This window comes from Dermacentor variabilis, chromosome 2 (assembly GCF_050947875.1).
Source record: "Dermacentor variabilis isolate Ectoservices chromosome 2, ASM5094787v1, whole genome shotgun sequence".
NCBI classification, from domain to species: Eukaryota; Metazoa; Arthropoda; class Arachnida; order Ixodida; family Ixodidae; genus Dermacentor; species Dermacentor variabilis.
This window is the reverse complement of record NC_134569.1, coordinates 186,784,080-186,808,219: the sequence shown is the minus strand read 5'-3', so window position 1 is coordinate 186,808,219 and position 24,140 is coordinate 186,784,080. Positions and strand designations below refer to the sequence as shown.

Sequence of the window (24,140 nt, the reverse complement as noted above, 5' to 3'; positions counted from 1 at the left end):
CTGACTTCGTGTTTTCATTTAAGAGTTGTTTTCAAACGGTGCAGTGTATAAGTATAACCCTTGCGTGAGACTGCAGTTGCGGCTTTTGCGCTGCAAAAGAATAAACGCTGCACGAGATTACACGTTGCATCTTATGGACAGAAACGCCATCGCCACACGCTGTACAAAATTTAATTATCAGGTTTACGAAAGGTTCATTTCCTATACGTTCCAACAGGTGCCTTGGATTCGAATATTGTTTTCACATGCCAAACAGACCAACATAGCGCAGAATTATCTGTATCATTCAGCATCCGTCCATAATAACCTATGTTCAGATCTGACATGTGACAGCTAATGACTTACCAAACCAACCAATAATTCAATGCAAAATCAATGAAACGCCTTTCAGCTTGTTGTTGAATGGACTGAATGAATAATTAATTATTTTATTTATTTATTTAAAGAATACTGCGTTCTTTCAAGACCAAGCCCGTGTGAAAACATGTTTGCAGTTGAGGAGACATAAACCAAAAAGTGTAACACATGATCAATTTTGAAGGGAACGAAATAAAAGCAGAGTGCTAGCGCGCTTATTACACAGAACGTACGTCGAGGAACAAACACCACAGAGAGTTTCACCACAATTTCCAGCATCCTATAGGGAGGTAAGTAAGTGTACTAGGCCGAGTGTAATTCGTCCTACCTTTTCGAAGCGTTCAATCTGTACCGAAACGCACACACCGTACACGTGGCGTTGCGCCCTCCCTCAATGGTGGAAAGAGCCGTAGCGAAAAGCGACGCGGGTGTCGCGACCACGCGTTCGCGGATCGCGCCACGCGCCGGGCGCCGCTAGCGGCAGGACGTGCAACGCCGCCGACTGGGAGCGAGCTCTCGCTGCACCAACAGCCGCCGGCTCAGTCGACGCTGCGCCCGCTTGGGCCCCGTGCACCGGCTCCGCCCTTCCTTTGTCGGATATACGAGAGCGTCGACGCCACGCGTGGTCGCTGGGTGCCCGGACCGCACGAGGCTGTGGTTTCGGGACGAGAGGATCGACATCGTCAACTGTGAGCCACGTTCCTAGCGGCAGTGGTAAGCTCACATTATGGCGTGTCCTTTTTTTTTTCTGCCACTCATTGTTTAATGTGTAGCAAAATTATCTTGTCCGAACAGCGCTGCTTACTATAAAGAGCACGTGGTTTCCGCCTTCAGTTCGGGCGACACTGCAGGGCAAGTTATCAAGAACCTGAACAGCGGGCGTGATGAAACCGTGCTACATTCTGTTTATGTAAAGAATAACAAAGCCTTGTCACCTGTTCTTTCAGTAGCAGCGTTTGCGGTGAATGCGACAGTGGCATCAATGTAAATGGCGGTAATGCGCTTGAAGGACGAAACGCGCAAGCAGAGCGTAGATTGAAATAGGTGTGTCTACTCACGCGCTGAATGCAAACGCCAGGCGATACGCCAGTGTTTACGAGGGATGAATGGGTAACAGAAGGCTGCCAGCCTGTGGCTCTCCCACACTCACAGACGCAACGAACTCGCGTGAAGTACGTTGTCACTTGTATTGCGCGAAAGGGTATGCGCCACATGCAAACTTTCTTGCACAAGATTACCAGGATGCGCTATCGAATGCGATACGGCGCTATCGTATTCACGTAAGCGCGACTATACTGTTGGCACATGCGATAATATCTTCCGACACGGAAGACACGTTTCGTAAGCGTCGCTTATTAGAAAGTCGTGCGCCGTTCATCGCATTACACTGGCTTTCTGCGTCTGTAGGCTTTTGAGTGTGCACGTTAAGTAAATCCGCGGTAGCGCTATTAGTTCTTGACGGTTGGGCAAATCGGCTGGAATACTTGCTTGTTTGTAATTCATAGGGTCTCCATGAGGGACCGTTCTGAAGGATATAAAAACAAGCCACTGCCAACACCACCTTGTGGTCGTGATTTTCTGGCTGTGAATTAGTGGCGCGTAGTCCTTTTGTTTTTTGTTCCCCGCTGTTCATTGTTATCGTTGCATTTTCCGAGGTTTTCAAGCTAGTCCTATTTTCCCTCGTAATTTGGTTTTCTACTTTACGACGGTGGGGAGAGGAGGAGCCCTTTTTTTTTCTTTTTTACAGAGAAGCTGTATATGGGGGGGCGGGGGAGGCTAGGATTCCGTGCATTTTCGTTCTCCGTGAACAAAAACCATCAGCAGCAATAGCTCACACCCCAGTAAGCAATCATGCTCCCGTAACCAAGCAAAAAATGCAATGGCTTACGGCCCGCTAAGGCTGAAGCTACAAGCACTCAGCAAAGTGAAGCGAAGAGTACTTAAATTATTTCTAATCGTGCATACAGCATACCGAACGGCATGTCAAAAACCTTCATTATCAATGGCTCATACCCCCGTGAGCGATGGCTCATAGCCCAGTAAAGAAGCAAAAAATAGAATGACTCATAGTCCTATAAGATTCATGGCTACTCACTCTCCGTGAATTAGCTGCAGTGACACTACCCCTGTCGTCGTTGTCGGTGATTTCAATGTGGATGTGTCAGCACCGAAAAGGGAGCGATTTACGCGTTCCGTGTTGCAAACATATCCCTTGCGATGCCACAACGATCCGGCCCAACCGACCACCCAGCGGCGTACGTGCATCGATTTGACATTATTAAAGAATGTGATTGCAGTTGCGAGTGAAATTATCACCACCGATCAAGACAATAAATGAGTGTGCGTACCTTTCGTCACGATGACCAGCCATCAAGGCAATGAATGAGTTCGTACCTTTGTTAAAAGTTATGTGTCACCTCCGTGTCGTGTACTAAACAGCTTCGCTTATCAACCACCTTCACAGAGTATGTGAAGGTGGTTGATATTTTTTTTTTCTTTGTGCAAGTGCACATTTTTTCGTGTTCTTTTTAACGGTGTCAACGCCCTCCTGTCGTTGACGCCTCGGTGCATGTCAGGCGTTGAACGGCTCGTAACGTGCTACCAATTTGCTACTGTGCCCCCTAAGTTACCATGTGTGTTCTCATCATCACCTCGGAATCCTTGAGGCCAGCGCGAACTGCATGTTTCAAACGAAAGAACATCAAATCTCATAGCGACATACATTTCTCGATCGCAACATATCGTGGAGCACCCACTGTGTCTATTTGAAGCAGCTTTATGCTACTGCTCAGGATTTCATATTCCTCTGCGGGAAAGCTAGGGGTGCCCTGGGCCAGCCATATTGCAGTTGTACAGAGCACTATTCCTGGGATTTCTGCGTTGCAGTCTGTCAGTTTTATCAAATGCATTCAAAAGCAATATTCGGGGCTCCAGAGAGCCTACAGGGCCAAGCCGTAAGTAAGCACGTCTTTGGGTTTTGTTCTCGTTGCACCTCAACATCAGCAACCATCGCCAGAGAACGTCAGGCTCCAGCTCACGTATCACTAAACTCGCTCATAGTGCACATTCGTCACCTCTCAAGGGCCCCCGACCCTCGCTTGGCTTACCTGCCGGCACAGCGACCCCGAGCCACGTTTTCGCCACTGATCACCATTCACCACTAGAGCATAACATCAACGTATGCACAACCGGCGAGACATTGACCTCCTCCCTTGGTACCTTCGACAAAACCAAGTGACCCTGGCTGCTCCAGCGATTGCCAAGAAATCCAACAATTCTGCAGTGGCTTTGGAGCATATGACGCTGCTCTTATTGCACGAGACCGACCGAGAGCACACGCATATTTATGCTGACGATTAGACCTCGCCTGTTGTCATTCGAGCAATATGAGTCACGATGAAATTCAAGTTATCAGACATAACGTATAAGCTGGCGGAACCTTCAGTACCCGTGCCACTGTGACCTATTTCAATGGCCAACAAGCAGATAAATTGGTGGCCTCTGTGATTCAAAAACGGCTATTCAGAGCGTGAAATCTGCTTTACGTCACTGTGCATGGTAGAAGACGATATCTCAATTTTTCCCCTTTCTTTTGTAAGATAAGGTAACCATTATGGTCTTGTAAACGGCATGGTGTCTCCTTTCACTGGCTTTCGGGTCACGGTGGCATTATCGGTAACGGCCTAGCTGACAAGGCTGCCCCGTCTGCCAATCGAGGCACCATGGCTATTTTAATTCCGCTAAAGATGACGGGTGGTGCAAGGGGACCTCATTTGCTCGCTCGCACGAGTAAAGCTTACTGGAGCTCTCTGAGCGTCTCTAATTGCCGCCTACGTACATTAAACCCTTTGTTAGGGTTGCGAGTGCGAACTAACCTCTCCCGCGCGGATGCAACGCTGCTTTAGCGCCTATGGCTTGATGTGACATTTGCGAATGCTTATTTGTGCAGTCAAAGAATAGCCGATACACCAACGTGCAACACTTGCGGATCTAAAGAAACTATCGAACATCTACTCAGCACTGCCCTCAATACAACATCCAGTGATTTTATTTACAGACCATACAAAGCCGACTGGACCATACGACATTGTCTGAAACAAAAATTCTTGGACCTTGGCCGCATCCGTCAATGGCGTAGAAATGTATTCGGGTGCTACAGCAGTTTATGAGGAACACCAGCCTCAGTGGCTGATTATAATCCCGATGTGAGTCCTACTTGGCGCGCGTAGTGCGTGCTCGTTCTATGACTTTCTTTCTTCTCTTTTCCTCTTTCTATTTGCCGTTTCTCTTAACCCTATTGCAAAGTAGCAAAAGACACGCTCGTCTGGTTGACTTCCCTACCTTTACTCTATTTGTTTTCTCTCTCTCTCTCTCTCTTGCTCTCCACCAACGAATAACGTTCCAGAAAATATTATTTGTCATGAATACGGAAACAGCGTCTTGAACAGCAAGTAATCGGTTACGGCTGTGGTTGTGCACGAGCCTGTTATGATGTTTCCCAAATCACACTTGTGTACAGAAGATCACTTATGCCAGTCTTCTTTTGTGAAAAACAAAAGGCGTCATGAACTACCATGCCAGACGGCAAGGAGCATTGTTTTCTGTAGTAAGCTGTTCCGAAATAGATGTCTCAGGCTTTTCAAGTTTTCTGTATTCTTATTAGAATCCGTGTTATGTAGCTCATGCTCGACGGGTCAGCGAGATCCCTCAGACTATGTGGATGAGGTCGCCCACATAGTCACTACGAGAATTAACGGTGTGACCTGTAGTATCCGAGGCCACTCTTATGCGTTATGAATTTAATCGAATTTGTTTCTGGATGCTTCATGGGGAAGTAGCAGATACCTGACCCATCGTGTAAGCCCACATGCCAACTTCAATTAGCCACAAATGATGTCAAGGCACCCATGTGTACCCTGTTTCATGGTTTGTTTTTTTTTATAGGAAATGAGACGTAATACAAATTGTAAGCGTAATCACTGCCACTTAGAAATTTAGCAAGCATAGTTCTTCGCTTTTCGAAGCATCGCTCACTTGAAATTACCAATAGAGATTTGTATTTTCGTGGCGTGAAGAATGGAGGACATTTATATTGCAAATATCTGAGGCATAGGGGCTAGGAAGACACGCCAGAAAAGAATGATGATATTTACAGATGGGGATGAGGGCAATAAATCCTTGCACTGTCGCGACTTTAATGAGGTGTGCTTACGCTAATAAGATGTCATGAAAGTGCCCTTCTAGGTCTATCCATTGATTTTGTTTAGTAATGGTGATCGTAAAATGAAGCTCAATAACTTTACCTAATTCAATGTTCATTTTTAATCTTCATTTCAAATCTGCTTCAACCTGTCCCTAGACAAAAGAGAAAAAGATTACAGTCAGGGAATGAATAAGAATTTAATCTCAGTGGAATGAATGCAAACAGTAATATAATTTTGTGTTGCAAAATTCCTAGCTTATTTTCTTTTCTTTTAATTTTAAAATTTCATAAGCTTATAAGCATCGTACAGCCGCATTTTGAATATGGCGTGATCAGTTGGCTAACTTTTCGTTTTTCCTCTCTAATTCAACAGATTTTGTACAAATAACATCAGTGACTGCCTTATCAAAGCCATTCTGTTTTTTTTCTGTGTAGGTAAATTGTGAAATGTACCGCGAATGACCTCCCCCCTTTTTGCGTTTGTGAACTTTTCACAGTGTCGGTATCGAATGTAAGGCAGGCTATGTACACACTGCGCCAGCCTGTGCGCAACGAAGAGTCAAATGCGTCATCTTGCAAAATGCATTTATCGTTTTTATTTTTATAGAACGCACCCTTCGGCTGACAAAACAGGGGCTCTCCGTGTTTTGGTGCGATGAATACAGCTGCGTGTTTGTTATTTGGGGTATCCGCACTCCGACTCATATTTAAGGCCGTCCGGTCATCATTCTTGCCCCGGCGCTCTTTCTTTTTCGTTTTCCTTACGCCATAGAACACGTCTTTGGCCAAGCCCTAAATATCCACTGCAACCCTCAGCACGCTGTGTGCTTTTCCGAGAGCGTAGGAAGAAGATACTGTCAACAGAGAGCAGACCAAATGAAAGTGACTCCAAAATGAAAGACCACTTATAGGCAGTAGATCGCCTGAGTAGTAGTTTTGGTGGTTTTCGGCTGGATTACAAGTTTTTCACAAGAATTATGCGTGTATCTACGTAAAATCGTGCGCCCAAGAGGTAAAGTACTTTTCCCCAAATAAAGGTAGTTCAAGTAGCATAGCCGTGTTTCCGAGTAGGATGGAAAATTGGAATATTCAGTGGTCTAGTAATGGGGGAGTGTCACACAGTTTAGGAATCTGGGAATATAGTTACAAAACTTCTTAGTACTGGGACAACTTTGTTAGGCATCTTATGGATACGAGCTCGGCGCTCCCTGTTCTTTTACATAGGTGGGCTACTGTATTCAAAATTTCTAGCACCAGAAATATCTGCGGCACAAGTTAAAACTTTTAGTTTAAAGTGCCAGCACGTAAACCTCACCAGCAAAGTTTGCGGAAGAAGACGTCAGCTGCCAGTGCCTTAGATAACTCGTTCAGGTCGCGAAAGTTGAATTGCATAAACGCACCTGATACTGAAAAGTTTGGTTGATCATTTGCAGCTTAGGAGAATTTAGGTGTTTCTTTGTGCAATGAATATAGTGACGTGTTAGCTGTTACGCATAAGACGCACTGATTGCTGGACACCTACAGCTTAGGCGTGCGATCATATGACGCAAGGAAGCGATTACTTTCCAGGTGTATTGTAGAAAAGTCCGCTGGATAGGAGAACTTGGAAGCGACGTGTGATCTGGAGAGTTCCGTATTTCTCATCAACTTCCATCTTTATTTACGTGGACGTGTAGTGAACATATTTTGATGTGTCCGACATTATCCGTCGTGCTTCGTTGCCTGTTGTTCGACCTGCTTTTGCAGTCACCTACACGCAAATCTGGGCAAAGATACTTTGCAACTCCATCATGATACGATACAAGATATTCGGGCAGCAAGTATTTGAGATATAGAAAAAGGTACTACCGCAATTATTGTATGCCATACAATACTTTCCGTTCGTATCTTAAAGAGACTTCGATACACTTTCAAATATCTTATTATAGATGTATATCATGTAGCAGCAAACACGTATGCGCCAAAGTGTTTGCTCGGAAATTTTTTAACTCCGACCAACCTTCTGTCACCTCAATCAAATGGCTGGTAGTATCTCAAAATTTTTTGTCTTTCTTGCTCAAAGAAAATTTTTTCATTCCGAAACAATTTGTTGGAGTCGCTGTAGATGTTTAACACGAGAGCTCTTTACACGCTGCATTGTCAGCAATTTTTGCTTGTCGCTTTTGTAGTTGAAGGGAGTCGCTGCTATGTTTTCTGACCAGCTAGCGGGTCGTCATTGAATTACAAGGACTTCAATAAGACGTTTCTGCACGATGGCGCAAATACCGCTTTGGCGTTTTACTTGTCGGTAAGCGTATTACCGTTTACGCAACACTGGAGAACCGCTCAGGTGTACCGCAGCAACACGGCTGGTAGCGATGTTCTTGTTATTGTTGTTGGATCGTGTATAGAGGGAGCACATAAAGCTGCAATGACCTTTCATATTCTACTTATCTACTGGCACAAAGCAGTTGTTAGCGACATATTTATTAACGTGCAATGCTCTTACAATTTTTCTTCTACAAGAAAATTCGTGCAGCCCAAAAACGCTTCGTGCGCATTGCAGTGGCACACATTGTCGCAGGATACCGCCACTGTGGGCACTACTGGCACTTGTAGCTCCGACTACCTTGTGATTTACCACATTAAGAACTTGGAGGGTGAGCCAAAACTAAAACAACAAAAAAACATGTCCAAATAAAATAGAAAGGCGGTTCGGTGTCACACAATCACAGTGAAAATGTAGAAACACGATACAAGCGGCACCACTAATGGATATGACATTTAAACATGAACTGTTGCCAACTTACTTGTTAAGGTCAAACAATAGAAAACACTGTGCCAGTGGAAATTCAGGTGGCATAGTGGCAGCATCATCAGCTCGAGAAGCGCAGTTCTGCCGACGTTCATAATTTCGCGTGGTGATGTTTCGATAGCAGTATCTTGTATATTAAGATACATTATCTTGTAAAAAATTATCTTGTAAAAAGTATCTTGTATAAAAGTATCTTCTATCTTAAGATACACGATACTTTTTTTCATGCATCGGAAATACAGATACTGATACACGTCTTGCCAGACGTATCATGATACAGATACAAGATAGCCAAAGAGTATTTAAAAAAATATCGAAAATACATGTATCTTCATTACTGCCCAGCAGTGCTTAAAAGATTATTTCTTTCTAACTTCCACTTTGCATTTACGCACCGAAGAAATGTTCCTTCGCAATAACAAATCTTTCAGTAGCAATTTAGCCTTAAATCTGAGAGAAATGCGTTATCATTACGTCACACGCCTTTGATATCCAGTATCCACGATTTAAACCGCGTTCACCACATAGCAAGATGTTCGTAGCTCACTGGACACACGAACTGACCATTCGAGGAGCGAAGTGGAACGGACGCCTGTCCGGAGCAGGCCCTCCTCGTTTGGACTACATTCACGGTGTCTCAGCTATACCGCATCTCGCGTTATTTTAAAAAAAAAACACATACCGACCATTGCACACGAAAATATCTAAGCGGCTATCGTTCCCAGTCGAGTAGATAAGCCACCAATGATGCCTGTTCACGTCACTGAATTAATTAATGATTGCAATTAGCTCTTATTTAATTGCGGCTCTAAATAGCGTGCTGTCAATAAGGAATTTGAGAAAATTTACATAGATTTAAAACTGGCATGTTTTCAGCCAGCTACTTCTGACCCGTTTATTTTCCCGACTGAAGAAGAACGCCCAGGAAAAATGAAAAAATTTGGAGGACGCTCAATGTACCCGAATTTACGCTGCTTTGAACAACACTCATTACTTTCTTTTCTACGCATTAACAAAAGTTGCAACCTAGAGGGTGGATTACAGGTCAAAACACATTTTCTCCGCCAATACGTTTCTCAAAAATATTCAAAATGGGTGCAGACCCACGTTTATGGCTCCCCGTATTATTTTCAGGTGCTAAAAGGGTGTTATGCGCCAAACATACAATTTACGGATTGCAGGGATGCTTTCGCTCTTCAAATTTTCTATGAAGTGAAAGGGCCTACGTGCTTTCCAAGCGGTCACCTTCCAGTCATTATTTGAACTTGTCATAAGCACACAGTAGGATACGGAACTGATCCTGCTGCTTCATCTGTGAGGTGTCCCCGGTGGTGAAGTAGAGACATGGGCCTCTTTATTTTATTTCATAACCGGCCGTTCGCGTTTTACCACTCGCTGTTTAAATTCTTTGAGGTCCGCGTTGGTCTATAATAAAGCTACCAAGCGGCACCGAATCATTGCGCGTCAGCCAATCACAGTTCACAGGCGCTTGTTCTTTTTAGTGTATAGGATTGGCGGCGGTTCAATTTGATGCGCATTAAGTTTCCCATGTGTCCTTCGGTATCGACTGGAGTAAACATTCGCAGCAGGTAGGCGGAGAGCAACCTCGCGCAGATGAAAACATAGCATATAATGTGTGTGGTGGCGCCACCCACTATTAAAGTGAGGAGACACAGCTATTTGGGCTCCTGTCATATCTTACCTTTCAATATTTTTTTTTTTTTGCGAGCTTCACCTCAATTTTCCCAGGTTTGAGTCGGGTTACGTAGATAAGCTGACGAGGCATACCGACAGCCTATCAGAGCAGCTAGAGCCACCACCGCGATCTCTCCAGGAGGTGTATTGTTTGGTGACGTAACGTCGGCGGAATGGTTGAGAGGTAATATTTCCGAATGACTATCTGTAGGCGCGTAGTTCGATTGGAATCTCGGTGTACTACGCTACATTTTTTTTCTTTGTCTTGCAAAGGACGTAAGATTTCTTCGACGGACACTGGTATCACAGGCAGGGATCCAAAGAACTCGTTGAAAGAGAATAGGTGATATCGCTGTAGAAAGGAAAACGTAGGGTACAATACTGGCTAAATACCCATTTGTGGAAAGAGTGTAATTCCAACATACCGCCATTTCAAGTGAATGCATTAATTCTCTCTAACATCCTCTTTTATTGGTGTAAGCGGGTGAGTTAGACACAGTGAATCGCCCTGAAGAGTGCAAATTTCCTTAATGTGTAGCCATGCTTCTCTTGCAGAGCCCAGTAAACATGTTAGGCACACAAAAATCTACTGACACATTTGCGTGACCTGCTATCTTTCTAAAGCTATGAGAAACCTAGTGAATGTATGAAACCATGCTTCTTTACATGATCCATCAGTGGGTTCTTCACTGCGAGTGTATAGTTATCGAAGCAGTGCCTCGAAGTATTCATCATTGCGGGCAGTTCATTTTTGACGCTCTTCGAAGTTTCTGAAGCACTGCTTTGAAAGACTAACCACCCGCAATGATGGGCGCAGTCATGAAGCGCATAAAGTTGCTATCGTTTCGTAGATTCTGAATGTTTCCAATAATCTTAAAATAATAGCAGGCCGCGCCCAAGTATCAGTAGTTCTTTGTGCGCCTAACAAGCTTGTTTTTGTCTGCAAGAGGAGCAAATGCCTAGAAAAGGAAATTACGAGGGTTGTCCAAAGAGCCGCAAATCCGGGTACGCTCATTGTGTAGATGATGCAGTCCACGCGATCCCTCTGAGCGACGGCAAATACTGCATCTCGCAGTCCGTAAGATGCATAACTGGTGGCTTCAGAGAACACAGCAGTAACGTATAGAAATTGAAAGGTAGTCTTCTTGCTAATCATTGCAGCATGTGCGCATGTCGTCCACATTATCTGGAAGCTGTTATAATGTGCAAGAAGAAAGACAGGCTAGTGAGAGAGATAATAAGACAAGCACCGTGTATACTCATTACCGCCCAGCTGCCCCACACAGCCAATTAATCATACCTGATACATATGATATGTTCACACAGGGGTTGAACGCCCTGATGCGTGGCCTGTCAGGTTGCTCAAAGTGGCGCCTCTATTGAAATGCAGCACTGGGCATTACAAAGCCGCAGTGATGACTAGGGAACCGATTAGGCACCGCCACCAGCGGTGATGTCTAAAATAATGGCTTCCATTCGAGTCGCTGCACAATAACTGTGATCTCGGGGCAGTTGCCCCCCAGTCACCGTACTACACTCTCGCCAAGCGCGCAAAGCGGTGGTCGAGAACAGCAGTGACCGCCAGCACTGTCCGCAAGCTATTCTATAGATTCACGCAAACAAGCGACGTGAAGCGCCGCCTCCCAACAGTAGGAGTTAATTACGCGTGGTGGGCAATTATTCGCAGCCTCATTAACGACGGCGCTGCCACCGCCACCACCATTATAGCGGTAATGGAAACGCGATAAGGTTCCGCGATGGGGGGCGGGGAGGGGGGGAGGGGAGACGCAGCCGACGCAACCCTTCGCAACCAAATCTTGCAATGGTCTCCCCTGCCTAGCCGCTCAGTGAGCCGCATACCCCGTTGCACTCCGGCTTCATGCTCCCATTTCCACTGTAGGATAGGAGGAAACATGGTGTTTGTGCATGTACTATGTGGGCGTCTTGCGGTATGGGCACCACGCTGCCCCGGAATGCCACGACTAGGTGGTATTGCGCGCTCCTCCTTCCTTTCAAAATCCTTCAAATTCAAGGCTGAGAAAAGATCGAAGAAAGAAAATAACACCATGCAAACAAGCGAAGCAACTTCGTTGTGATAGTGGTGCGCAGAGCAGCATTTAAAAAAAACATAATTGATCACCAGTAAATGATAGTTGTAGGTTCCGTTTTTACGTAGGAAGTTATTTTTTTGTTAGGCACAACAGAGCTGGACACACGTAGTAAGCCATACAAGGTTTATAGGAGCCACTTCGCGGTGCCTTCATTTAGCCTTTGCACATATATCAATGGATATATATCCACTCATATAGTGACCAAGCCAACAGCATCCCGCAGACAGGCAGCTACGCCAAACGCGGGAAAGTGCGCAAAGAATGATTCGCTTTGAATATAGCCAGGGGAAGAGTACAATATTCACTAGAGAATTATGGACTGCTGGAAAATATGTACATTACACAAGAAATACTTCAATATTACAGTGGAAAATAACGGTAAATGAAGAATTGTTTAAAATAATGTGAGCATGAGCAGGAACACAAGTACCGAACCAATAAATTATCTAAAAAGTCAAATGCTCAGCGACGGTGGAATCGGTGCACTGTACATCATTTTTAGTCATATGCTAACGTGTTCAAAAAGGGTATACACGAATGTCTTGCTGTTAGTCTGCCGTGTTTTTTACGCACTGGGCAGAACATAGTTAATGGAAAAGCTACTGCTATTGCTATTCACGAAACTAATAGTATCAATAAAACTGACAATACGCAATTCATTATGTATATGAGGAGACATGACGATCAGTAATCTATGACTACAAAGGTTGCGCAGACATGGAATGTTCAGGTTAAAAAATAGAGGAACTGAATCAGGTGAAAATAGGTTGGAGGTGGCCATGTCTTAAAACCATTCGGGATTTACAAGATGCAACCAATACGCATTGCCAGACGAAGATAGGAAATGCGAACGAAGTATATTAATAAACGCATGATATTAAGATAGAACGATTTTTGTTCGAAAGTCCAACGAAGTGTTGATAATAACAAGAATGCCTAGAAAAGCTTTCTGAATCAGTGACTGAGCGTTTTTATGAAATTTATATGTTCATGTAAGATGACTCCTAAACAAGGCTGCAGATTCAAATGGACCAATGAACTGTGCGCTAAGTATTGCCTCTAATGAAGAAATGTTTGGTAACAACCGAGGGGGAAAAAGTGCCAATAATTTTACGTGCGATGGATTGATACGGGATGCATTTGTTACGCACCTTGAGCGGACGTTGTTTAAATGGACAATTGGTAGGTGTTGAACACTAAGTGAATTCCTTTGCGTAATATCAAATGTCCTATCATCAGCATATAGTACACTGTTAGCATGTTTCAATCGAAGAGAAAAGTTTTTAACGAATAAGAAAAACAGAAGAGGCCCCAAGACTGATTCCTCGCGAACGTCCATGTTAGTAATTTTTTGTGTTTAGAGATCATTTACGTGAACAAACTGCGCCCGGTTAGCTTGGTTACCGGTTAGCCTGGTAAGATGACTTTGAATCATTTGCAAAGATTGTCCAGATATGCCGTACAAATCTAGTCTATGAAAAAGTATGTCACGATTATTTATAGTAAAGGCCGTAGTGCAATCGATAAACAGAGCTCTAAATATTATGTCCTCATCTATTGCTAGTGTAACTCTCACAGTAAAAGTGGTTAGTGTAACTTCAGAGAAAAGCCTTGTCGATAACGAAATTGATGATAGAATCATAAGCTAAACCTTTGTAAGTATTTTATTAAACAATTGTAGATTAGTTTTTCAGTTGCTTTGCTAAAGAATGGTAAAATGCATCTTGGGTAAAAGTTAAGGCATTCGCTGTCGTCTTTCTTAAAAAAGGGAATTATTTTTACGACCTCCAGTTTTGTTGGAAACACAGCTGGTGAAAAAAGGTTTGTTAATTAGATCGGACAACATTGGCGACAGTTCTTTCAATACAAGTTTTACTTTGGAAGAGGAAATTACGTTGAGATCTGGGCCAGCAGCTTTTAGAGATAACTTCTTTAACTTCTGCTGCTAGTGTGCGATACAATAAGAAGTAATCAGGACTGTGCGAAAGCCCAGGCAGTGGTAGTTTTGAATGTGCACTATTCACCGTATCTGCTGTGGTGCTAAAGGGAGAACTGAACGCATTAACTACGTTATTAGAATCCGTGTATCTATATTGATCATAGGTTATGCTGATTGAGTGTGAATTAGGATGATTATTGTAATAAAATTCCTTGATTATTTCTCAGTTTATTCTGATATTGCTATCGGTTCTCTTAATTTTATTTGCATAATACTTTTATATTATTTGCATAATCCATTTAGTGTGTTTCAGGACAGGCCCTGCTATATTAGTTTTTATCCAATATACCTAAGAGTATCGTTAAATGGTTTTCCTCTAAGCTTCCTAACAAGATTTTCCTTTCTGAAACTGCACGCATCATTTGCTTCTGATCCAAGGATCCCTCGATGAACGAAGACATTGCTTAACTCTAGTTTTCAACGAAAACTGACTCATAGATTCCTTTATCATAGCTGAAAAAAATAAACGCTGTTTCTGCATTCTTTTTCCTGATACAAACCGTTCCGATTTGTCTTTCGAATAATCATTCATTCAAATACTTTATTGACTGCCCTGCGATTTCGCGGGGTGGGCCTGGACCCTGCCTAGGATTTGGCCAAAGGTTGTTGGCCCTTGGCGGCTTCGTCGGCTCGCTGGAAGGCCCAGAGTTGGTGCGGCAGGTCCGAACTGAGCAACGCAGACTCTCAACTCGCGCGCAGGCTGCCGCTGTTTGAGGCTGCACCAATGTTACTATGTATTCCTTACATTCCCATCGGATATGCTCCAGGGTGGCTCTAGAGTCGCAATGTCTGCACTTGTCAGTCATGTATAAATGTGGGTCTGTTAGGTGCATAATAGCTGGACTAAAATAGGATCTGGTCTGTCACTGCCGCCATTCAACCGATTGATTTTTGCGAAATTTTCGGTGCGGCAGCGGAAATGTGTGCCTCTGCAATCTATGGTGCTGTGTAATTTCATGAAATCCGGTCATTGAATCTTTCCACTCCCACTCATCGGTAGTCGGTCAGGCGGGGCTAACCGAGGTTCGGTCCGTAAGCTCTCGAGCCATGCGGTGCGCCGCCTCATTGGTACTGTCTGGTAGTGTGTGAGCGGGTGTCCGGATGAAATCGACATTTTTGTCATGGTTATTACCTAATTGTAGGAGCCGTAGTGCTTCTGGGGAGATTCGACCATTGGCAAAGTTTCGTATCGCCATCTGGGAATCACTGATGGTTATGCCCGCTTGTGTTTGCGCTATGGCTAGCGCGATAGCTAATTCCTCTGCGGTTTCTGCATGTAGCGTGTTGACTGTAGCGCTCGTCGTGCATTTTCCCTCGTAATTTATCACCACTGCTGTGTAGGCGTGCTTGTGTCTGTAGGAGAAACGAAGACGAAGTGATTCGTGTAGAGACCACTGTTCCTTCGCGCTGCAGTATTTTCGGCTTTTTCCCGTGTTTTACTGGGAGACGCCGCTCTCATTGCCACGGCAATAGAAGTGGAGTCGGCAAAATGCCGACGCGACGTGACTGCTTCGGCAGGAACCGGCCCGAGGAAGAGAAATTGCCCTCCTAGTCAAGCTGACAGCGAGGACACTGTGTTGTACTCCTCCTCAAGCGATGACGCCTCAGATGACGAAGGCTTCGAGAGAGTGGTACATCGGAAGGCCAAGAGAAAAATCATCAGCGGACGGTCTTTCTCAAGTAAGTCTACCGTCATGCAACGGCGAAGGCCATCGATGCACACAATTCTTTTTGTGCCGGACACACCTGCCGACAACCTCCACCGCCTTGATCGACAAGCCATTTCCGTTTCTCTGGAGGCTCTTGTCCCAGGAGAAATCAAAGATATCAGTAGTAATTCTCGAAAGAAGGTCCTGGCTATTGATGTCCACAAGCGAAGCGCTATCAATGTTTTGATGGCAGCAAAGCTCCTGGGCAACATCGATCTTGACTACCTCATTCCGCAGGACAAAGAAACCACGGCTGGTGTTGTTTATGATATTGATACTTCGATTAGCGACAACGACCTGCCAATTTTAATCAAACCTGCGACAGATGGTGTTGCCTTACTACAAGCTCGGCGCCTTGGCAAGTCGACCTGTGTGAGGCTCGTGTTTAAAGGTGACTGCCTACCATCACTTGTAAAGGTCGGCCACTTTCGGCATGTGGTACAAACTTTCGTACCCAAACCACTTCAGTGCAGAACGTGTCAAATAATTGGACATCTGAGTGCTGTCTGCCGAAATACAACGATATGCCCACGATGCTCCGAACAACACGACACTGACAGTTGCCGTGCAACAGAGCTCAAGTGCCCAAATTCTCAAGGCTCGCACGCTGCATCCTCAAAAGACTGTGCACGCCTGTTGAAAGCGCAGAAAATCTTGAGAAAATTGGCCAGAGGCGGAGCGTCACACAGAGATGCTTCTGCAGCGATAAGGCGACATCACTCCCGGAAACGAAAGTCTACAAAATCCTCTTCCGGTTCAAGGAAACTGTCTCGTCCGGCAATGCCGCCTCCTGTTCCATCTATCTCCAGCAAGAGCACTAATGTCAACGAAACAAGCAGCCATGCTCTTCATACTTCATCAAGTGAGGTGTGGCCAGCACTGCTGAAGACATGCTACGCACCAGAGCCACAGCACATGATTCGCCACTTAAAGTCAAATGTCACTACAGTTGACCAAATGTGAGGCAAGGATTGACAAGTGATTGCTATGCTCAAATCGCTCACGAATGTCATGCGTCTACTGCTGACAAACATGGACACACCGGCTGCTCGTAGCGCACTGCAAGTACTGGACGCGCTGACTCCAGTACTTGAAAGCATCGCATAGCACCATGGCCCGGCCCTCGCTGCCCTTTTACAAGGAAGTCAAGAAAGCATCTCTACTGCAGTGGAATGCCCATGTTCTCAAATGAAGAATTAAGATTTTAGACATTTTGCCTTCGAAAACCGTTTTCCCATCCTCGTGATTTGCGAACCTAACGTGCAGAATGTTGTACGCATTTCTGGCTATAAGGCATTCATGCCCTCCTGCTTTGGTGATGTGAGCAAGGTAATTGTATGTATTAAGTGTGATCTGACATACGTGTTGCACCCAGTCCCGCCTCATGACGACAACCGGTACGTTTGTGTAATTGTGAAAACGAATAAGCTTACGTTTACGCTCGTCGCTGTTTACATTGCTCCTTCAAGTGGCTCCGAGTCTAAACGGCTGCACGACGTGCTATCAGCGACACCTGGACCTACGATTCTCACCGCAGATTTTAATTCTCACCATCCACTTTGGGGGAGTTTGAAGATAGACTCCATGGGAAGGAGACTAGCTTCCTTTGCCACACAGCACGACCTTTACTGCCTCAACGATAGTAGTCCGACATAATTATGCGGGCTTACGTACAGCAGCTGCCTAGACTTGACCTTGGTTTCTCGGCGTCTTGAAAGAAACGTGCAATGGTTTCCAGACATCGAATCACATGGAAGCGACCATATTCCGACGTACCTGAAGATTAAGGGACTATCTAAATGCTCCGCCACGACCCCCCGGCGAATTGACTGGTCGGCGTTTCGGTCACACATGGAGGGAGTATGTCAGCAAGGGAACCATTCAAGTCTGGAACACGAAATTCAAAAAGCGATGCAAGAGGCTACGCGTAGTTTTGAGCCTTTTCCCGAAATTGAAGAATTTGAAGCCGAACTGCAGCAACTACGAGCAATTTGCCGGTGGGCTGAAAGAAGATACAGGACAGCTAAATCCATCCATGATCGCCGAGAGGCAAGGCGGCATGCAAAGGAAGATTCAACGTCGCATCGATGCACCACAATCTCAAAGATGGAAATGTTTCTGTGAGTCGTTGGATCCACGTCAGCGATTATCTCAGATATGGAGAAACGTGCGTAGACTTCGCGTATCACTGCAACAGCGTGTTCCTTTCAAATCTCTCGCTTTGCACCAAGGTCGCAGCGAAATCGACATTGCTGAAGAAGTCTGCTCAAGACTTGCCAGCTTGCAGCTCCAATGCGCACTTACACCATGTGCCACTCCTGTGCCACGGGATTCCCGCATGAATGTAATATTTTCGGTGGAGGAGCTTGAAGCGGCACTGGCGACTTGCAGGCGCTCTTCGTCACCTGGGCCGGACGACGTTACCTATGCGGCGCTCGCCAATCTTGGGCATAAAGCACGACTCATGCTGCTAGACCATTACAACGAGTCTTGGCGCAACGGTTTGGTTACACGTGAATGGAAATGCAGCCGCTTGGTTCCACTTCTCAAACCTGGTAAATCACCGTTAAACTTGTCATCGTACCGCCCCATCGCTCTGGCCAGTTGCATAGGAAAAATAACGGAAAGAATTATTTTGATGCGCCTGGAATGGTAGCTGGAAAATTACAACATGTACCCAGATGCTATGGCTGGCTTCCGGCGTAGGCGCTCCTCTGTAGATAATGTCATCAATTTGGTTACGTTTGTTCAGCATCAAAAACGTCTGAAACGACTCACTACGGCATTATTCCTAGACATAAATAGCGCCTATGATAATATAGCACATTATGCCATTATAGATGCTCTGATTGAAGCCGAGATAGGTGGCCGCACTTTTTAGTGGCTGTGCAGTTATTTGATCAACAGGCATTTCTTCGTGATGACCGAGGATGGCGCCATGACTCAACACCAAACGTTCCGAAGAGTACCGCAAGGCAGGGTATTGGGGAGACCGACGATATTCAAGCTAGTGCTCTTGCTAACACAGTTCAAGTATCAATATATGGCCATGACGTCTGCATTTGGGCGTCTGTTGTAACAGGACTGTAGGTACGAGCACGGCTACAAAAGGCAGCTACGTTAATATCACTGTACTTGCGAAAACAGAACTTAGAGCTGCCTTCAGAGAAATGCTGCCTTGTTACATCACACGCAAGGCAATGAAGCGTTACTCTGCAAGTGTCAATGGGCAAGCAGTTGCAAGCAATAGGCAAGCAATCCACGGAAACACCGTTTTTTTAGGTGTAATCATCGGCCGCGACCTATCATGGAGCCCGCACGTTTCATACGTAAATAAGAGGGTAATGAGAGTAATACATCTCGAATTTCTCGGTAGAAAGTCATAGGACACATTGGCGCGGTCAATGCAGCCAGCTGTATAACGCTTTGTTCCTCCGTTACTCAAGATACAGCCTTCCTGTGCTTGGCCACACCTGCAAAACAAACCTGCGTGTACTCCAGGGACTACAAGCTGAAGCAATAAGGTCGTATCTCGGTCTTCCGAGGTGCGCGTCTACAGCGGCAATGATTGTCATAGCTTTAGATCACCCAATATCGACGTACTTGGCAATCTACGCTCTTATGGCGCATATTCGGCACGTTGCCCGACTACCTTCTCACCATCTTGCCGCTCTACCCGCAGAAAGGCCCCACGCAACTTTCCCCACGCATTGCCATCCAACTATATGCCTGCAGCAAAACAATCCTCACCTTTATGGTACCTGCACAGACCTGAAATACGCCTCACCATCCCAAGAATTATAAAGAAAGCCAACATGCCGTCGTTTGCCCTGAAGCAGGCCACATTAAAACTTTTACATGAGGTGCACAGTGGCCGCGTACACGTTTACGTCGATGGCTCAGTCACATCTGCAAGTTCAGCTGCAGCTGTGGTGATACCAACAAGATTCGTCAAAATACAGCTAAGAACGTCACATGTATCATTATCGACAGCTGCTGAACTGGTAGCCCTGTGTGCCGCTATTTATTTCATTCAGGAGGAATCACCCCATGCATGGTCAGTCTTCTGTGATTCCAAGGCAGCCCTACAGAGTGTACTCTCAGCACTGCGCCATGGATCACATCAGCAGCTCGTCGCAGAGATCAGAGAAACCCACCATCGCATAGTTGACGAAGGACACGATATAATGTATAAGTGGTTGCCTAGTCACTGTGGCATACATGGCAATGATCGAGCAGACGCAGCTGCCCGATCTACCCATGGCGGCATAAACTGCGTTGCCATTCCTCTTTTGAGAGCCGACGCAGCGAAAAAATCTTTCCGCGCTTGCGCGTGACCTGACATTAGCTCAATGGAACTCATATTAGTTGACAAGTGCACGCCTTCATACCCTGGACCCTAATTTACAGCTCCGTCTTCAGGCCGAGCTTCCACGACGTGGCTGCACTCCTCTAGTCCATTTATGGCTTCGAGTAGCACTTTCCAATGCCTACTCTTTCTTTATCGGGATTGCCAACAGCCCACTTTGTGACTTCTGCGGGTGCAATGAAGCGATCGAGCACCTTCTTTGTCAGTGCTCGCGTTTCAACCCACAAAAAGCAATACCCTCAGCCACCCTAGACAAACTGTACAAGCGCCCAATGACAGAAAACAAGATCCTTGGAAACTGGCCTATGCGAACATCAGCGCGATCCGCTATGAAGGCGCTGCTGCGGTACTTAAAAGACACGGGACTTTCTGACAAATTGGGGCTGTACAACGTGTGACGTAGGATTGTACGGTGACACTGCGTAAGACTAGGAACGCCTATGCGCGCTGCGTGACAGTGCCCACAGAAACAGTTCGTGTATGCGTGCGTGTGCGTGTTTAGGAATTTGTTTTTTTTTATCCTTCTCTCTCTCACCTATCGCATCCCCGTGCCCCTCCTCCAGTACAGGGTAGCCAACCGGATATAATCACTGGTTAACCTCCCTGTCTTTTCTTTGCCTTTCTCTCTCTCTGTCTTTTGTGTCTGTGTCTTGTTGCGCCTGCAAAAGTGGTGTCCTTGCTGTTACCAAATTTCTTCTGTATATTGCGTGATTTGCTTTCCCGTCTACCCTGATGATGGGTAGGATGCATATTCTTGGGTATTGGAGGGATTGTTATTATGTCTCTGATGTGTCTGGACATATCTACTTTGACGCCATATTGGGTATGATATCTTATACGTAGGCGATCCAATATCTGCCTACCTGTTTAAGTTTTGGACAGGCGTTCGTATTGTGCTATTCGTTGTGCCTCGATTAGCTCATCCAGTGTACTGTGGAGACCTAGCTGCAGTAGTCTGTCGTTGCTGGTGGTGATGGAGAGACTGACTGCTTGCTTGTAGATTTTTCTGATTATGCTGTATAATTTGTATTTTTCTGATGGATACCATCATAGGTACGATGCCACGTATACTATTCTGCTTACTACAAACGCTTGGACTAGTCTAAGCAGATTGCCTTCTATCATTCCACTATGTTTGTTGAATATTCACTGAATTATTGTCAACGATTTTCAAGACGAAAGCCTTGAGTGGCTCATAGCCCCTGTGGCCTTGAAGAAAATATGTCGCCTGGTCCAATGGTACAAAATCTATCATCATCAGCAATGACTCATATCCCCTACGCAAGCAAAAATTCAATGACTCATCCCTCTCGTAATGCAGAGGATAGAAGCACTCAGCAAAGAGTTGCGTACATTCCTTGGAATCACGCCTACAACGTACAGAAACGCGGCGTGTAGTCTAGTGGTAAAAAAGCAAACAAACACGTGATTTTGTCAATGGCAATGGCTCATACACCAGTAAAGCTGAGTCTACAAGCGCTCACCAAATTTACGCGAACAGTGCATACATTCATTGAAATCACCAAAACAACACACAGAACAGCATAAGTCAATCCCCTACTTAGAGATTGCAACGCAAAGTCGAAGAAAAACATCGTTGGCGCGACTACGACCCCTATATACGAGCGCGCGAAGCGTTCGTATAGTGGGAAGCGTACGCGTAGAAATTGAGCCGAATAAGCCGAAACGCGAAAGCAGCAACGGAATGATGCGAGAAGGCGCATTACCAAGTGTGCCTCGCCTTCACGTGATACATAAGTGTAATATGCCGCCGCAATTTTTCATTTTATTTTTTTTTTGGGGGAGGGAGGGAGTCAATATCGGCGCGCACGTTATCTTCACTACGGTAAACGTCCTTGGAGACAACCCATAAATATACAGCATAACCTTATGTAATAGCATATTCTAACACTGCTGCAATAGTACTGTCAGTAGCCAAACTAACCAGAATATGATCGACCAATGTATTCGGACAATTCGGAATATAGCTAGTTGGAGCAAATATTAACCATGAAAAAAACACAACTAAGAAAGCAGCACACGTATCAGAAACAGGGTTGGCACTTTAGGTCCGCAATGTGGATATCAATATCAGCACAGGCCACAATGTTCCTATGTTCTTCAACTAACTTGTTAAGCATTAGTTGGAATTCTGAGCAGAACTCTGCACATGAAGGCAATGCAATGATGATATGCAATGATGGCGTTTCGACAACTCAATGTCATAACATGAGGGTCAATTTCTATCAATACGGATTCACAGATTGTGGTGCTAATAACAAGTCAAATCGGCGCCTATGTAAAATATGCAGAATTATCAAGTCTGGCTGATCTGTCCTCACGGGAATAATGTACTTGCCCTCTTATCCAGGTACACGGTGTGCTATGTGTAGATAAGTGGTCGGAAATGCTCAGGCAGCCTTCTCGCCTATGGCTTGCACAACCGCGACGCAGTTCTCACCTTCCATCTTAACGATAGCGTTTAGCAGTATTCGTTATTGAACAGTATTGGCTCATTAACTTCCACAGTGTTCATGCGCGAATGCTGCTCAAAGTCAGCAGGTCGTTGCGAAAAGCGCTTGTCGCCTTTCAATCATTTCTTTCCCTCATTCAGCGTGTTCTTTTCTTTCACAAGGGCTTTATTTCTGGTCTTCACAGCTTCATAAAGTTCAATGAATGCTTCAAGGCTTTGTCGCATGGCTGCACCTTCATAACGGAGAATGTATATCTCCTTTGTCAACTGAGCATTTGTCAGCGCAATGTTAACTCACACCACCAAAAGGCGGCAAAGGCAGTGGCTATGACAAAAATGATACAAATGTACCGATTATCAAGGCACCGACCTGTACAAAGGGACAGGCGATAATTAGAAGCATTTGGATCACCACAGCTACTGCTTCCAACGTGATCAGCGTTCTCCAGGAATGCGTGTTTATGTAGGTCTGTTTCCACAGATAGGTGGCAAGCAGGGCAGTCCAAGAAGGGAAAGCAAAGAAGAAGCCATGAAGGTGAAGCAGCGAACTTCACCCTAATTTATTTTTTTTAAATGTTCCTTCACCACCCGATTCATGTCCGATCCCCTAGAGTGGGTTGCGTCATTTCACTAGCAGCAAGAACAAGAACTGGACACGTGTACCATTTGAAAGACGGCCAGCATACGTCGCTCCATCGATACAGCACCATCTCTAAATCTGCGGCAAACCGCAGGTGATAATCAGAAGCCGTCATATTGCTACAATCAATACTACCAAAGCGGTCATTACGGCTTGTCTACACCATATTCTGCCCATACTTCGGTGCTCACGTGTGCTAGATTGGATTTTGCTTCTTTATTAATTTTTTTTTGCAAAATCATTATAGATGGACTTCACCCGTGTTGGGGATTGCATATTCCTCTGACAAAAATATGAATTTGAAAGCTTTCATTGGTGTACAGTTTACATTGATGATGTCATGCCCGCGCACATTTAGCCGTCGTGCTCAAATAGTTCGCATGCAAAGTGCTACCACCGATATCTTCTTGCTCACTTTGTTTTTTCACGCGGAGTTCCATTAGAAGTCGTTCTCCGCCGGTCGCGCCAGTTCTTGCAGCTTTGCCGGAGGAACAAGACGTTCGGTGGCCACTTACATGGCAAACCTACTAATTTTAACCTGTAATAGATATTCTCTCGATAATGCTCCTCGTTTCTACGTCGGCCATAAACACATTGCTTTTGTGCAAAACAAATCGTCGTTCTCCTTAGCGTGAGCGCTCTTCAGGCACGCACAGTCCGACGGCACCGTCATTTTCCGCATATGCTGCCGAATTCCCTCCGTATCAGCAGTTGCACAAAACCAGCTCGTCTCCATTGTTCCAATCAGCATGTTTACAGCTTCAGTCAGCTCGCTTACATTTAGTATCTC

The 24,140-nt window shown here is 45.2% G+C and overlaps 1 long non-coding RNA gene across 1 annotated transcript in view; it reads left to right on the top strand.

Annotated features, from left to right (window-relative positions):
• Positions 1–915: 915 nt before the first annotated feature.
• The window catches only part of LOC142571104 (uncharacterized), a 636,802-nt gene continuing 613,577 nt past the window's right edge, over positions 916–24,140 (top strand). The window contains exon 1 of the long non-coding RNA XR_012825753.1: positions 916–1,071. This is a non-coding gene — a long non-coding RNA (uncharacterized LOC142571104). The remainder of the gene's footprint in view (positions 1,072–24,140) is intronic.